The 17377-nt window shown below is 51.5% G+C and overlaps 1 protein-coding gene across 4 annotated transcripts in view; it reads left to right on the forward strand.

Annotated features, from left to right (window-relative positions):
* The window catches only part of LOC135920537 (solute carrier organic anion transporter family member 74D-like), a 225658-nt gene that overhangs the window by 39289 nt on the left and 168992 nt on the right, over nucleotides 1-17377 (forward strand). The window lies entirely within an intron of this gene.

A 17377-nucleotide genomic window follows, 5' to 3' on the forward strand; every position in this document is an offset into this window, starting at 1 on the left:
GACTACTCTTACCATCAGATTTGACTTTGTAAGCCAGAATAGACACGTGTACGAAATACAGATGGCGGCGCCGCTCGAAGGGGACGTCCTGCGTTAGCTCTCCGTGACGTCACGGATTTTTGACAGCGTGCAGTCAGCTGTGGTGAACAGGTGGCTTTATGGATTGTCCCTAAACGCATTACTCATTACAGAATGCCGGCATATCGGTTCCACGAAGTCGCGAAGCCGTTTAAAAGCCGCCAGAGTGAAGTTTACACAAGTACGCGTCCTACTACGGAGCGTTATTTCCATGCTATGCTTAGTGCACTGTGTATTCTGGCTGTCGACTGCCATGCTTGCAAGCTCTCGCAGTCAACTGCAAGGCCAGATTTCTCTCTAGCAATTCGTTTTTTTGTAGTAAACACAACTCTTGCGGCGTGGCCTCTGTGATCGGGGCGACGCGCGGCGACCGATCTCGGATGCCGTGCTCGCGGCGAACGAGACAGACGCGGTTGCTCTTAGCGACCCGCCGTCTGGCGCGGTTCCTGTGGCAGCAGCAGGCGGCGGCAGCCGCCTTTCTCCTTACGTTGTCTCGTGCGCGCGCCAAGTTGGACGGGGCGTCGGCCCTGGAGCAGCCGCAGCAGCAGCAGCAGACAACAGAGACTCTCCTTTGCCAAGGCAGGCGCGAGGTCAGTGACAGCTGCGGCGAGCACGCGGTCGCGGATGCAGGCACCGCGTGGAAGCCTCTCTTCCAGGTCGCTCTTAGACGCCGCCCGGCCGAGGAGTCGAGCGTTTTCCCACTCCTTTGTGCCCACATTTCGGGCTATCGCCCGCCTCGGCCATTGGAGGCGGTGACACTGCGATTTGCCTTCGACGCGTGGCATGCAAGAATAAGCTTTTGTTTCAGGGGGGGGGGGGGGGGGGGTGTCACCTTCTTTTGCTTAGCGATATGTAAAAACAAACAAATGTCATTGCTCGGCGTCCACTCAGTCGATATTGAAAGGGCGTGTTGTCATTCCAGAGCGTACCTACCGTTGGAAGCTGATTTTATTGCTAAACGTTGATTGATTCATTCCTTGATTGTTACCGTTTTGTTATGGTTTAGACGCAGCGGCGATACGACAGACGTCGTTCGACCATCCGCGATTCTTTAACGTGCACTGAAAGTGCGCTACACGAGTTTCTCTCCTTCTTTCTTTATTTTTTTTTCTGCATTCAGATTCCATCGTAATTGAGCTGCCTTGGCTAGGAATGAAACCCATGGTTTTGTGCTCAGCTGCAGGAGCCCAAAGGCTCCTTAGCCATCGTGGCGTGTTTGCAACGACGTTGTTATTACGGCTATATAGGTGCTTTGGGAAACGTCTGTTCGAAACGTTCGTCCAAATAGTCGATATAAATTCTTTCTGACAGGGTCATTGGATCAAGCACAGTGAAAATTGGAAGGGAATATTGGTCACGTCAAGCTTAATGTGCGGTCTGGGTTGGCTTGCCTGAGCCCCTGCCTTCTGCTCTGCCGAACATCGGCGCCCTTCGGCGTAAGTCTGTCATGCCACTATCCCCTGGGTATCTTCCTCAGTTACGCAATTTACGCTATCGCTGCTTCGAGCCTTGGGCGCGGCTTTTTCTTTCTTTTGCCTTTTTTTTTTCTTTTTGACATTCCGTCACGCGCCTATTGCGGACGACTGTGTACGCGAAAGGAAAAGAGCTCATTCGCCTACTGCGAAGCAATCATCCACAAAGAACGCCGCGGCGATGTGGGTCAGCGGAACAGACCCGGCGGTCGGTCGCGGGGTATACCCTCATCACACTCCCCCCTTCCTCCTCTTCTCCGCTCACCCCCTCCCTCCACGCGCCGCCCCAACTCCCCTCCCGGCTACGTCACATGTGGGCTTCAGTCGGCAAGCTCACGAGAGCGCCGATTCACTCCGCACTGATTTCACAGCCGTGGACTAGACTGTGAGTGAGCGATAAAATGGTGCGATTGTAGGTGGGCACGAAATGGGATGAGTGCCGGTGAGTTTTAACGGAAACGCGTGTGAACAGTGAATGAATGATTGCCGACTAACGCGAGTATATCACCCGAAAGTCGGTGAGTTGGAGTGAGTGCATACGATCGTAGTCACGTGACTGTCGCCTAGCGTCGGTGGACGCGAGTGCGCATGTTTGCGATCGTCGGCGATTGTGAGCGAACGCGGAGTACGAGCACGAGTGGGTGTCTCTAAGAGTAGATGGAAGCGAGTCCACCAGAAATGTTACGTGTGGAAAGACACAGACGAAAGATGCTATTTACACTGGAGCCAGGCAGCCAGGCTGACACTCGCTCGTGCTAATGGCACCGACCAACTTCTTAGTCGTTCTCGCGGCGGCTCGTCTCTTGAGCATCGCTCCATGATACCGTAATAATATGAACGCGAGTGAGTGTCGGGGCTAGTACGCGTTGGGTGCGAGTTAGGAACCTGTATGAGTGAGTGCCAATGACTGCCGGTTGTAGGGGTTGGCGGACGGACTCCGGGATGAAAACCCAAAAACTTGGGAGGTTTTATTCTACATTATGTACAGGGAGATGAGCGACAAGTATCAGACGTACAGTCATTACGGGCCGGCAGCAACTCGGACGCTGCGGCCCGCGGCAAGAAGTTCGAGAGAGGTGAATCAGGGAATCAGGGCATGTCCCAGCATGCTCAGGTCTCTCTGGAAGGCTTCTTATAAACCCTCCGAGCACTGGAAGTCACGTCATGTTTGACCAATGGGAGAGTCCGCTCCGATGACGCCACTTTCAGCCAATGGTAGGCGCCCGTGTCGCGGTGTCACACCTGGCGGCTCTCTGCGGTCTTGCCTCGCAGACTGGCAATGCACTTCTTCTAACGAGGAGAACGGGAGGGGGGGCGCTCATGCTCCATTGTACAAGGGCCCACCTGTTCCCGGTGACTCGGCTCCGCAGCGGTGGCAAATGCCTTCTTCAAAGGCGAAGGGGGACGATTGAGCTCCATTGTCGCAGGGCCCCTTCTAATCCCGGCGGCACACGACCTGGGGGCCGCAAACTTGTTTGCACGTGTCTCCTCTGGAATGCGCTTTCCTGCTTCTGCATTCCTCAATTAGCTGTGCTGCAATCCGATGTGGTCTGGGGAACTCGAAGTAATCGCAGGAAACAGCTCCATATCTAACACGGTAGACACGAGTGTGACTGAGCATAATGTTCGAAAAAAAAAAGAAAGTTAGTACCCGTTATCGACCTATGTCTGCGGAGCACAGCGTGGGCACGAACTCCTCCCCCCCCCCCCTTCCCTCGCCCCTCCCCTCTTCCGGTGATGGTGAAAGTGCGGCTCCAAGGGAATAGCGAGCGAGCGATGCCCGCTCCCTGCCTCCCTGCCGTCTCGACTCGCTCACCGTCGCCGCTTGAAGCCGGCTTCGCGAGTCGTAACACGTCGCGCACGTATACACGCGCCTCTCGTTGTGACGACGAAGCGGGAAGTTCCCGGGAAGGCCGCAGCGCGGCCCGTTGTCGTCGGGGTCAGTCGTACGTCTTGCGCCTGCAGTGGCCGCCCGCTACCACCCCGTCGTTGCTTGACTGCTTGCCTGCCCGAATCGGGGACGCTCATCGGGCTCTTCTTCTTCGGCGAGCCGGTCGCAGGGAGGAGGGGGAGGAGGGATGGGAGAAGGTGGGAGGCCTTGCCGCCTCTTCGGGTGACGGGCGGTGCTCGTCCGGGCCGCTGTTGCCGAGCGCCCCGTGCGCGTGACACGGGCGGTGCGCGTTCCCAAACTTGTAGCGGGGCAGAGAAGAGGGAATACCCGAAACGGTGCCCCTGATTTCGTGCCCGCAGGTCTCTTGGCGTAGCGACGGTAGCTCGCCGCGCGAGAGAGCGGTTTGCGTTGGGATGGCACTTATAAAATGTGTGGTGTCTCTCGTTTTCGCCCAGTTATAATTCGCTCAGTTGTGTGTACTTGCGAAGCGTGATTTGCGACATGCGATCAGTCTCCGCTGTAGCTTGTGTTTGGGAGAAGAACTTAAGAAATTTCGAAAGCGTTGAAGGTTTAGTGGACGGGCTATACACTTTGGTTGTATATTTACGGGCGCCAGATAAAGAGAGATAGAAAACCTTTAAAATCGCACAGGGACGCTCCCTGCCGAATGTTTTGGTCGTGGTTGGAGCCCTCAGTCCAGGACCCCGGGAGCCGTAGCCGCAAGACGCGCTCTCCTGACTAGAGCAAGCTGGTCCCCGGAGTCGACGCGGGACACCAAACGCTTCATACTGTTTTGTGCGGTCGGATGTATTTACGAGGTATCGATTTTAACGCGACAGCGTTAAGGAGCTCGTGTTGCAGAAAAGCCGGTGTCGGCGTCGGCGGCGTTGGCCGTGATGCGATAAATCCCAGCAGGCACTTCATGAATAAAAAACAACTTTCAAGATGGGCTGGGTGGGAATCGAACCAGGGTCTCCGGAGTGTGAGACGGAGACGCTACCACTGAGCCACGAGTTCGTTGCTTCAAAGCGGTACAAAAGCGCTTCTAGTGAATGCGGTGTTGCCTTAGAAACGAGCTGTTTCTAAGGCTCAGGCGTGCGTCGCTTTTGTTAATTGGCGTGCCCACGTGGCCTGGCGAAAGAGTGGCCGGTGCTTTCCAATCGGGACGAGTGTGTGGATAATGCGTAGGGTATGCATCGCACGATAAAACGGGGCGCCAGGAGGTGAGCTTCCGAATCTTTATGCGTAAAGTGCGAAACGCGTGCACCCTCTGAACCATCCGACGCCGTCGCACGACCACTCGCACCGCCACCGCGTTCGACAAACTCCCCAACACCACGGGTTCCAACATGTTTCGGCATTCCGACCTGTCGTCCAATAGATCGAGGAGTTTTGACACACGTGTGTCGAACACTTAAATCGGAACGCTCAGGGTAGGATTGCATGGGCGGGTGATCCTGCGGTGGTATTGACAACCGCGTCCAACAAGTTTCCAACAGATTACATCAAGATCGTGATATATTGCAGCAGCCGGGTAGTATAGCCAACCTTCGGAAAGTAAGGCGCGATTTCAGTTGTTCCCGCGTGGCTTCCTCAGCGAAGTATACGGTGTGTACAGTTACTATCGCTTACACGTGATTTCTCTAATCTAGACCAGCTGTATAAGTTACAGCAACCGTGCTGGTCGTATGCTCGTCTCGTCTATCCGTATACGCTTTCGCGTTTGGGTTCGGCATGGGTAAAGGTTTTCGCTTTTAGTCTTAAGTGTAACACATTTATACAAGAACACCGATTCACCAATCTCAGCCTTAGTAGTTCCGCTAATTCTTGGGAACGAAGCAGCCCACTGTCAAAACAAGACGAACGTTTCGAAGGTCCGCACGGATTGCTTATTCACAGTGGAACAACCTGATGTTGCTTATAACCGGTCTGTATTGCGCCGAACTTGTTGCATCACTAGCTCAACTAATAGGATTTCGGACTACTTCTCTACGACTCAGTCAGTCCACGCATCTGCTGGAAGGCAGACTCCGGAAGCCAGGGGATTGCGAGCCACTGCTAGCTAGAAGCGTTGTGCGTTCCCGAGAGAGAGAGAGAGAGAGAGAGAGAGAGAGAGAGAGAGAGAGAGAGAGAGAGAGAGAGGAGGCAGGGAGGGAGGGAAAGAAAGATGTATTGAAAGGAATCGAACGGGAAGCATTGAGATCGAGCGCGCAACGGCCTGCTGTGACGTAACGGGCCTCTTTACATAATCCAGCCGAGCGAGGTTTCCCGCGTCTGTGCGGAGCGTTGGTCGCTTCCTCTCCAAGTCGCACCACTGAACCGCTACTCCTTGACGTGCGTCACCGGCTCCCGCGTAGCGTTGGCGCGGAAGTTCTTTTGAGAGCTGTTCTACACACGAGGTGGTCTGCTATGCGCGCGCTTCTATTGAAGAAGAAGCAGCAAAAAAATGTTTACAAAGAAAGGCATAGAATCAAACAAAACATAAGTTGGGAAAAGTGAGGGAAAGATGCCGATGATAATGGAGCGTTATCCCTAGCGGCAGCAGGGGCAGGCACCCTGCCTCTAGGGAGGAAGCAGGAAGCGGCAGCGCTAGCATTTTCATTCTTCACTTCCCCTCGGAGAGCATGGTGTCGGAGAGAAAGTGGGGGACACAAACGAAAGAAAAGCAAGCAAAAAGGAGCGAGGAAGAGAACGTTATGGGGGTAGGAAAAAAAAAAAACAACGTTAGGACGTAAGAGGAAGGGGGACGGCAGGGGGGGAGGGACAAAAGAGAGCGCCGGTTTGAAATTGGAGCTTTCTCCACTTCTGAAGCGGCTGCTGTCTGTTGTGGCTCGTCGGCTCTGGTTTGGTTTAGCTCGACTTGCCTTGGCGGGTGGGGGGGTATACCCCCGGCGGGGACCTTGGCATTGAACTTCCATTTTCTCTTCGCCCGCCCTGGTATTTCTTTCGTTCTTGTACCTTTTTCTTTCTTTCTTTCCCTCCCTCCCTCCATCCAAGAGCACCCTCCGCCTCCCACTTCCCCCATATTCTGAGACGACCCTGAAGCCCTCCTGACCTCGTACCCCGGAATACGGGGGGTTGCCGCTGTCCCAGAATCCGCGCCCCTATTACGCAATTCAAAAACCTTCCCCTTCGTTCGTCGGGGCGAGTGCAGGGGGGCGTACAGAATGCGGATCGGTGACAATACGATTGGTTTCTTATTGTCAACACCGGTGGTTATTGTAACAGTCCTTCTGTTCGACTCCCCTTCAATGGCTCTAGTCTAATGTTCTGTCTGTCCGCTCCTTCTTTTCTTTATGTGTGTGTGGGGAGGGGTTTGCGTGTGTGTGTGTCTGTTGTGTCTGAAATTAGGTCTTCGTATGCAGCTGGAAAATATTAGCTAGCCCTGTTTGCTGAACTTTGAGAATGCGTTTGAAAGGAAAACAAGTCATTGGATAGCGAGCAAGTAAGCCAGCAAACAAAGCTGTACCATCGGATCTAGCTGATAATAATCCATGGTAAATGAAGCGCAGATTTGCGGTAATAATCAGTTGTTACTTCGTGCTTTGTTTCATCGGTGTCATCTTTCCGCGTCCCTCAGTATCGTAACATGCTTTGTTTGTTTGTTCGTGGTGTCCACAAAGTGAAGTTAGGCCTAAAAAATACTTGGGCTTGTTTCACGGGTTTTAGTACTATGTAGTTGCGCGTTTTACTGTGACGCCAACAAGATAAAAAAAAATGTTCCATAAAAAATGTTTTTACATTGATGTAAATGCAGATAGTTCCCCAAAACACGTACAGTGCAGGTGATGTTTTAATTACGGGCAAGAATGTTGAATTGAGCCTCACACAAAAAAATTCCATGTTTCTATGGAACCGCAGTATACGGCGATAATGCAGGATAACAGGATGTGCACCAATACTCAAATAGAAAGCGGTTTCGTGTGTGATTGAGAGCTTGTGTCAGATATAACTCTAAGGATTTGTGTAGTACATGACATTCTCGATAACCATATGCTGCGGAGAAGTGTAGGCCACTCCGTTCACTGTCTCGTCTTATCCGAGAGGGTGGACCAATAGCGCTGCTATGTGTGGCAGTGAGTGAGTTGCCGGTTACGTAATAACGGGACGCACTCGAAATGGTGATGCGACGAAATGTCTAACTATATACACCTTCGAGAGGTCTTGCAACGATGGTGCATACGTCTTCGTAACGTTCCCGCGATGTCCCTGCTATTCCGATCACGCGCCCTTTCCCTCGAGCGGTCGTATATCGGCTGCCATTCGCGTCACTACTTGCCGTGATTGACGTCACGCGACACCCGAGAGTTACTAACTACGGTCGTGTCTCTGCGTGTAGTGGCAGAAACAAGAGATAGCTCAATTACAGTTCACGGAATAGCGGAGGCTGGAAGGGGAACAGCGGTAAGCAGGTTCTGTCGACACCTAGTGACTCCGCGTTCAGTCAAAGCACGTGCGTAACAGTTATTGCAATGAGACTATGCTTTACTTAGCCGCAGGCGCAAAGGCAGTCGGCAATGGCATACTGTTAATATATGCATATTTGGGGTCTTTTATTTTTTCGATATTGAGAACAACACTCGTACAACGTTCCTAACACCTTGTGGCTTAACTAGGCGCCACAAGGTGTCGCCACTGTAGCGCCGCACCCCCCCCCCCCCCCTTGTCATATATATAGTGCCTCTGGTGTGGACCCACTGTAGGCGCTCATGTATTTCTGAAAGCAAGTGAAATTACCCTCCTGGAACAATGCGCATAAGATGTTACATTAAGAACATCACCCGAATCAGTTTACACACGTGGCGTATTTTTTCAGAACTCTTTTTTTATTTATTTGGCGGGAAAGGAAGTGATAAAAAGAGAGAAAGATAGAAACGAAGGGGCCAGACTTCACTTGCATTTGGCGCAGACACCTCAACGCCGGTACGTCAGGATGACGTCGCGGATTTAGATGTTTTTTGTATGTGCAGTGTTTTAAAGAAAATATGTTCTCGGAATTTGGCAAAAAAAAAAAATTCCGAGTTTTTGCGTGCCAATACCACGATCTGATAATGAGGCCCGCCGTATAGTGGGGGACTCCGGAATAATTTTGACAACCTGCGGTACGTTTTTTGAATGGTACTTCAATGTAAGAAAACCAGCGTTCTTTTTTTTTTTCTCGCTCATGTTCTTGCCGCAGCCGGAATCCAACCCGCCCCTTCGAACTTAGCAGCGCAGCACCGTAGCCACTGAACCACCGCGGTGGTTCCGGAATATGGTAGGTCGAGCCACTGGTTTCTTTAGATTGCAACGTGCGTGGTCCTTCTTTAATGATGGACAATTAAACAGCGCCACCCGCCGTGGTTGCTCAGTGGCTATGGTGTTGGGCTGCTGAGCACGAGGTCGCGGGATCGAATCCCGGCCACGGCGGCCGCATTTTCGCTGGGGGCGAGACGCGAAAACACCCGTGTGCTTAGATTTAGGTGCACGTTAAAGAACCCCAGGTGGTCGAAATTTCCGGAGTCCTCCACTACGGCGTGCCTCATAATCAAGAAGTGGTTTTGGCACGTAAGACACTATAATTAAATTAAATAATTAAACAGCGCCCGCGAACAGACGCCCTCAATACCCGTGACGTCACGACAAGGTGGTGCGGACACTTGGCGGTGGCGTCGCCACCCGTCTTTCGATTCTGGGCTCTCGGCTTTCATTTCTTTCTTTTTTATTTTTGCTTGGCTTACCGAGACCCTCGCAACATAGTATGTACGAGCGGCCGTTGAGCTATTGAAGAAGCGCTATTTGCCTAATGCGGCTTAACTTTCCCTTTAATGCGACTCCGCTTAGAGTACGGGGCACACGAGGTCTTTCTCTTCTTGAACCTCCTCCGCCTCTGTTTTCTCGTTTTTTTCTTTTTTATTCCTACTCTTTCGAGAAACCTTCACGCGCTTTTATTTGCCGGCGGAAGTTCGCCATTGAGCTTTCCTCGCCTGTTTGCCGGCGTGCCCATTGGATCGAGTGCCTCTGCACCGCGGGGTCCCAATCACACGGCTTATCTTCTTGTTGTCGAAGAAAAATACGGCTGCGCAATTTCCTACTCTTCTTCTTCTTTTTTTTTTTCCTGCGACATCGGCGAGTTCGACACGCGCGGTATATATGTTGGGGGTGCGGACGAGGCGTGCGGTGTTTGTCAAACCGCCATCCCGTCGTCAGATTTTTTTTCTTTTTTTTTCTGTCGATATTATCCTGTATAGCAATACGGTATCAGTGTGGAAACGGCGCTACCGTGTTTTCCACGTATTCGCAGGAAATAGCATTCGTTTATAAATAACGAAAGACCGTACGAGTGGAGTGCTCTTTCTTTCTTTCTTTCTTTCTTTCTTTCTTTCTTTCTTTCTTTCTTTCTTTCTTTCTTTCTCTCTGCATCTTTTATCTTTTCTTTTTTCTTCGTGTACCTATAGGAATTCCGGATGCAGAATGTTATTCCGTGGAATCACGCGGTGATCCGAGTCTCTCTTCTGCATTCAGCTTAGTGCGCGGAAATAAATTCGATTCTTGGCACTAACGTGCCCAAACAGTACAGTGGATTATGAAGGACGCCGCAGTGGGGCCACCTGGGGAGATATTCTGTAGGAGTCCACCTAGTGGACTGTGCATTTCGGCAGCTGCTGATTGTCTGGGCCCGCTCGTACAGCTGCATCCAATCAGGAGAGGCCCAAATGGACAGTCCACTAGGTGCGCTCTTGCAGAATACCCCTGGTTTCCTCGAACGTGCATTCAATGCATGACACGCTTTTGCATTCCTTCACCATCGCAATGCGGCCGCCGCGGCCGCAAGCAAACCCGCGACCTCGTGCTTAGCAGCACAACGCGATAGCCTTGGAGCCTCCGCGCCTGCCCCCCCCCCCCCCCCAAAAAAAAGGAAGAGAGAGAGAGAGAAAAACACATGGTGAGCAGAAGAGTAGGCAGAACCTTGTTAACAGTGGTTGCAGGAAAAAAAGAACACTGGCCAAGCACTCTGTACAAATGGTTAACCAGCGAAGCTGAAACGTGAAACATCACATGGTTAATCACGACGGCTTGGTAGGCTGCCGGATCCTCGGTACGCAGCTGCTTGTTTGCGCTCGGCGGCACGAGCCTCTTCTTGTGCCCGGGCTGCAGCATCGGCACGGCGTAGACGAGCTCTTTCCCGGTTCTGCTCGCGGCGTTGCTGATCGAAAGCTGCCTGCTCCTCAGGAGTACGTATGGCGCGTGGCCTACCCATTTCGGAGCCGGAGAGAAACTGCTGCGCGCGCGGTCGGCTGCGAAGGAGAGCAACGACGTCACTAGTGGCACAGCTAGTCTAACACCACCAAGATAGCACAAGGCCTTTTCACTCCTATCTGTGACGTCATGTTACCTGGCCCGGGTGCCATAGCATCTAATGGAGATACTCCCGAGTAGGCAACAGTTATTTTGATGTCACCGCTTTCATCACGCCAGGCTTGTCAATGGAAATTTCGGGCCAGGTAGCGTGAAGTCATGGATCGGAGTAAACAGACCTTGTGCTATTTAGGTGGTGTTGGCTAATCGCGCGCCTCTATTTCTCTCTTCTTTCTTTTTCTTGCGCATGCGCATGGGGTTGCACCAGAGGAGTTTTCAGCGTGCAGGCGACCGATCGACAGATGGACGGACGGACGAATCGGCTAACCATATACAGCTTCGCTGTAAGAAAAGAAAGGGAAACAGCCATGTATGTTAAACTGAAATTTGCCTTTGATCCTCTTCAGTAATAGTAATCCTTTTAAGCGCCAAATGAATGACGATGCGGTTATGCAAGAATACGTTACCGCTCTAAACTGCCTTCTTTTTTCTCCTCCCCTTCTGTCTCTCCCTTCGGGATTCTTTCTCTTGTTTCTTTTTTTCACGTATGCTTTTTATTGTGTTTTGCTGCGCTGAGTGTTTCCGGCATGGCCCTCAGCATCCCTTTTCCCCGCCGAACTTGCGCCTATACACTCTCCTGGCGTCTGACAAGCTCAGTGCAGTCTTTGAAGCTTCAGGTGCCGTCGTCTCGTGGGCTTGACTTCGCGGCTGCCGCTTATTTATAGCCTTCCTCGAGAGGGAATCGTAACGCCACACTTTCCTCGTACTATTTCGTTTTCGTCGCGCACTCTTGCTATTTTTTTTTTCCCCTGACGTTTTCGACCCGTTACACGAGCGCAACGTATACCGTGTGACTTATCCCACGTTCCGCTTCTCTGCCCCGTAACGCTTACTTCTCCGCATAGCCCCGATAGGGCTGTTATCGCTTTTGGCCTCGCTTCTTAAGTGCGTCAAAAAATGTGTGGCAAGAGAACCGTCGAAAACAGGGCAGCATAACACTCGAGAGTTTCCTACGAAAATCAATCGGGGGAACTCTTGCGCAGGTGTCGCTTAAATTGTTCGCGCTCTAAGTTGTTCTCTATGTTCGTTTCTACGAACCAGCTTCGGCTTCGGTACCTATGTGGTAAATATGCTTCGTGACGTCATGATGCATTGGCTGGCTTCCGGCGGTATCGGTACCGGTGCCCGACACGTGTGGTACCACCGGTACGTATACCCAATACCACCGCGCGGTGCTGTTGGTACCGGTACTGGTATAGCAGTGGTACCCCCGATACCATCGCGCGACGGTGCCACCACCGCGTGGTAATGGTACCGCCGTGTGGTGGTACACCGATGGTATATGAGAAACGTTCTCGCATTCTTTCCTCATGGCAACTAGCGTTTTGATACGCTGTCGTCGAGGCGCTGAGCCTCTGGTCGAAGACGCAGATGCCGTCATTTGGGACGCTGCGGGCCTCAGTATAGTTCCTATGTGTGGTTCGTTCACCTCATCCTCACCCCAACTCGCTTAAAAAGGCATTGCTTTTCATCGACGTCAACTATAGGTAGAATCGCCTTACAAATATATTTATTGCAAAACAATTATACGGACACTCCAAGCGAATTTTTGCCGTCCTAGCAGGCGTCACCGTCGGGTATACCGTATATATTTAGGTACATGTATGCTTTATGCCAATCCGTGCTACATCACATGCGGTATGTGCGGGTTATATTGCCACACCGTTCTGCCACTAAAGTTGCTCATACCAGGTCTTACATTCTTGACAAAAATGATTCCTCGGAGTATTGAGAATGGCAGTCCACAAACAAATGTCATGAAACAAAACACTGACGGCGCATGCCTCGTATCTTAAATCTTCTCAGACTTAAATATTAAACATGAATATGATGTAACCTTATTGGCATGGCTGCGTACTACCTAGCTGTATGAAATTGGACCAGTAAAGAGGTTTGAAACATACCCAATACGCAAAAGTGGTGGTAAAGTCGCCAAGAGAGACGTTGGAATTAATAAGTAAACATAAACGAAATTGTGCGGTGGCAGGATTCAAACAGAGGACCCCTAGCACAATAGCTCGTTTTTACTTAGCTTTCAATTGCTTCAATTCATACTACCACTACAGCTACGAGTCTCACACTTCGTGTGTTATTCCATCATGCTGCCATATTGCACTCGTTTGCTTGGCCCCTATGGCGATACTGTGATATTTTTTTGTGTGAACAGCATTATCGTATCTAAGCCTTGGCACATATACGCCTTCACCAAATATTGCTCTGTGTCGGGACATCGCGATAACGAGAATGACACCGGGTCCGGCACTTCGAGAATATCTATAGTATCAAAATTAAGATATAAATGTTTCCTAATCTTCACACTTGCTAAGTGCCATCCTTTTACTTGCTAGAAGCACACGGCATAGTTATTATACAACTTCGTAAGTACGTGTCGGTATTCCTTTAATTATAGCATCCCGAGCAGAGGCTGTGCAAATACGCATGACCTTAAGGCAAGCTACAGTGCGAGTATACTTGAGCGTGGTGTCGCCTTCTCTCCCCCCTTTTTTCCCTTTTTTTTCGTGTTTCCTGCCGTGTTGAGTATCTTTGCACGACTGGGCTGACATTTTCGGTGTCTTCGAATGTGTACTAAAATCCAGCTACCGAATGCAGAAGCAATCCAGGACTGACATTTCCGGTGTCTAGGAAGTGAATTCAGCTCCAGAATCCACAAGCAGTCCAGGACTGAAATTTTCAGGGCTTCATACCGCTGTCATACGGCCACTTTAAATCGCGATCAAGCCCGATGGGGATCCCGAGCCTATTGCGACCTAGAAATTCGATCCCGATCTTGCTCGATCGCGATCAAAAGTGCGCCGTGTGACACCCGTGTTAGAAGTGTATGCTAGGAGTCCAGCTCCAGAATCCAGAAGTAATCCAGGACTGACATTTTTGGTGTCTGAGTTGTTATTGTTAAAAACTCTAATCAAACAAAGGTGTTGGGGGCACGCAGGCCCCTGGGCCCCCGCATGACCGTACTCCACTCAAGTGTTTATGTTCCGTAGGTCCATAACACTGGCAGCCCGTGGTGTCTTAGAAGTGTACTGGGAATTGTCACGTCTCAGCACCACAAAGGCATTAACTGGACGTTTGGCACCCGCTCATCCATCAGCGCCTATCCAGACGTCAACGCAGCGTGGACACCGACTCTTGACGGGTCCCAAAGAAGGTCATCACCCCACCATTACTTAGTAGCCTGAGCTGAGGAGGAAAAGTGTGTGTGTGTGTGTGCGGGGGGGGGGGGGGGGGCACAACGACGACGACCTGGGAGTCGCAGTTAATTGGTCGTTTGCCACGGGGCGCAAACCGCCACCCATCTTACAGCGCCTTTCCAGAGGTCAACGCAGCGTGGACACCAACTCTTAACGGGTCCACAAAAGGCCGCTAACCCCACCATTACCCGACAGCCTGAGCTAATGATGAAAGGGGGGGGGGGGGGGCGACGGCAGCGACCTTGCATTCGCACGTTGCTTTCTTGCCACATATTCCAGACCATCGGGTTTGGGAGGCGGAGGTACTGCGGAGGGTTGCGAGCATGGCCGTGGTATCGCAACGAAGTCGACGATTGTCATTTGCTGCTGGACGGTCTTCTGATTCCCTAGTCCTAGGGAATCTGAGTCGCCTAGGGAAGACGACGGTCTTAAAAGCGGGAGACTTTTGGAGCAGTGGGACAGAGGGTCCCGATAAGAACTCGGACGTTGGACTTGCTCCCGCATGGAGTGAGCTTCCGTAACTGGAGCTGTGTAACTATGCTTATAAACCCTTTTTCCTTCATTCTTGCAACCTGACATAGCAGTCGATGGACTTGGCGGATTCCTAATGCCACCCTAAGCCGCAATAGAATCCAGCTTCAACATCCAGAAGTAATTCAGGACTGACATTTTCGGGGTCTTAGAAGTCTACTAGGAATCCAACTTCAGAATTCAGAACAATCAGAAAGGAAAATTATAGGAGGGAGCAATACGTTACACAGCCAGCCTTGGCAAGCGAGCGCTCCGTGAAGCCGCAGTGGTGGCCCTACACGTGACCTCACCCGCCGTGGTTGCTCAGTGGCTATGGTGTTGGGCTGCTGAGCACGAGGTCGCGGGATCGAATCCCGGCCACGGCGGCCGCATTTCGATGGGGGCGAAATGCGAAAACACCCGTGTGCTTAGATTTAGGTGCACGTTAAAGAACCCCAGGTGGTCAAAATTTCCGGAGTCCTCCACTACGGCGTGCCTCATAATCAGAAAGTGGTTTTGGCACGTAAAACCCCAAATATTATTATTACACGTGACCTCTTGCGTCGAGATCACGGAGGAAGAATCGAAATTTGCCGAAACGTTTGGTTCCCGTAGCTGTATGCCAGTGGTTTTTATTAGGTGCGCGCTCGTTCGGCTTCCCTGCCGTGGCTTTGCCTACAGATCGGGAACACTAAAACCAACCGCGCACTTTAACCTGCGATCACGTGGCAGGCCACCACTGGCCCAGCAGATTTCGGCTTCAATCACGTTGCGGTATGCTCCCTCCACTTTTTTCCTTTCTCCATGATTCAAAAGTAATCCAGGGCTGACATTTTTTGGTGTCTTAGAAGCGTACTAGAAATCCAGCTCCAGAATTCAGGAGTAAACCAGGTCAGCTCGATGTTTCTCGTTAGCGTCCCTTCAATTCTATGGTGGTAGTACTTGGAAGAACTTCAAGCTAGCCTCATGAGAACTCCTGGCCGTCCAGGGGAATTCCCTGTTTAGTGTGCATGTTTTCGCTTACCGTTATTTGGCGGCAGTCTTTAACGTGACACGTGTCGCGTTCACTTTCACATTGCGATGAGTCAAGGATTATTGCCCACTTTAAGCGTTTTATATCGTTACACAATAGCTGTTTGTTGTCAGCATCGGCTTATCGAGGAGCATAGAAAATGCACTTTGCTCACTTCATGGCAGGGCCATCTTGTGCTGGTGTGCCTCTCGGCCTAAACAACTCATTCCATTATTGTGCATGGAAACTTCGGCTTATCGAGGAGCATAGAAAATGCATTTTGCTCACTTCATGGCAGGGACATCTTGTGTTGGTGTGCCTCTCAGCCTAAACAACTCATTCCATTATTGTGCATGGAAACTTGTATACCTTAATCATTATAACACATCAATTATATTAATACTAATTATATTACATTTGCAACTAGAGCGCGTTGACAGAGAATGCATTCTTGGCGAATCGGTAATTCGGTGCGAATTTGCACCTAGATGTGTCAAGTCGCCTTTGTAAATATATACCATCGGTTATATACACAAGGTGGGGCGTATCTCATGAAACTTGTGAAAATCAAAGCCGTTGAATGTGTCGGACAAGCGCGATTGGCAAGCTTCTTTACATTTAGCATCTTCTATATTTACCCGAGTTCTGACTTTGCCATGCTTAAATTCACGAGGAAACAAACCAGTCCTGAATAATAAGGTGTGACTCTTTTCGAGTTCCTACAGAAAACGATGGCGTGGTGAACACGAGCAGGTTGCGCTGTGTCGAGCGAACTTCTTTTGGGCAACGGTTGAAAGAACGGACGGCAGCGTGGCCTTGTCCTCTGACGCGCCGCCGTTTTTTCTTCCATTCGTGAACTACGTTTCGTTCACCCGACTCGCTGGGACTACGTGCTTCCCGCTTACGCTTCCAGGGCGCCGACCCTTTAACTAACCGCACGACCCATTCTGGCAACTATCTCAACAGCGTGTCTCAACGGCCGAACGTACTTGATTGCATTCGCGAATTATGTGTCGTGTTCACTGGCTTCCGAACCAGCTTGGCTTCCATATATATGTGTACGCTTCCAGATCAGTCAAAGCCGTCAATAACGGCACAGTGAGATGATGCATGTTAACTAGGGTAATAGTGGCCAAAAGCCTGCCAACAAACCGAGTTTTGACGACAAGGCAGGCAGTAGCGGATTCAATGCACTGCCGCTGCACCTTGCATCGCTACCCGATTTCGATCTTTCAGCTATAAGTCTATCAGCGCGACGCACTCGGCCAATGCGATCTACTACATCGTGCATATATGTGTCCCGCGTATATCTGTCGCGTGTGCGTGCGTGCGCGGAGGTAGGAGTAGAGTGGGGGAGCGAGGGGGGGGAAGGGTGTACCGCATAACGCGGGGCATGACGTAAGCGCGGTCTCGAATCGGTCGGGCAGGGGGAGGGGCGGGCTGCGCGCAACCCAAAGCTGCGGCAGGCAAGGTGGGGCGGCCCATGCGAGCAATGTGGGCCACTTCCAGTGAACGCACCGCGCACGCCGGCGTTCGGAAGAGAGCTGCTGCTGCCTGGTAACAGCAGCAACGGCAAGCAGCGTTTCTGCCACGGCGCGGCCTGGCCGCCGGCGGTTGGTGACAGCGGCAGCAGGCAGCAGCAAGCGCCGCGGCCTCAGGAGGAGTCTCCCCCCACGACCACCGCTGCTGGAGGCTGCCTCGGAGGAGGGCGAGAGAGTTTCTCTTTTCGAGGGCAGTGCCGACCTCCGTTCGATTGGGGTCGAGACTGACAGCGGGCCGGGCACAGCTGCCCTTACTACTACCCTAC

The sequence above is a fragment of the Dermacentor albipictus genome, chromosome 5 (assembly GCF_038994185.2).
Source record: "Dermacentor albipictus isolate Rhodes 1998 colony chromosome 5, USDA_Dalb.pri_finalv2, whole genome shotgun sequence".
Classification (NCBI taxonomy): Eukaryota; Metazoa; Arthropoda; class Arachnida; order Ixodida; family Ixodidae; genus Dermacentor; species Dermacentor albipictus.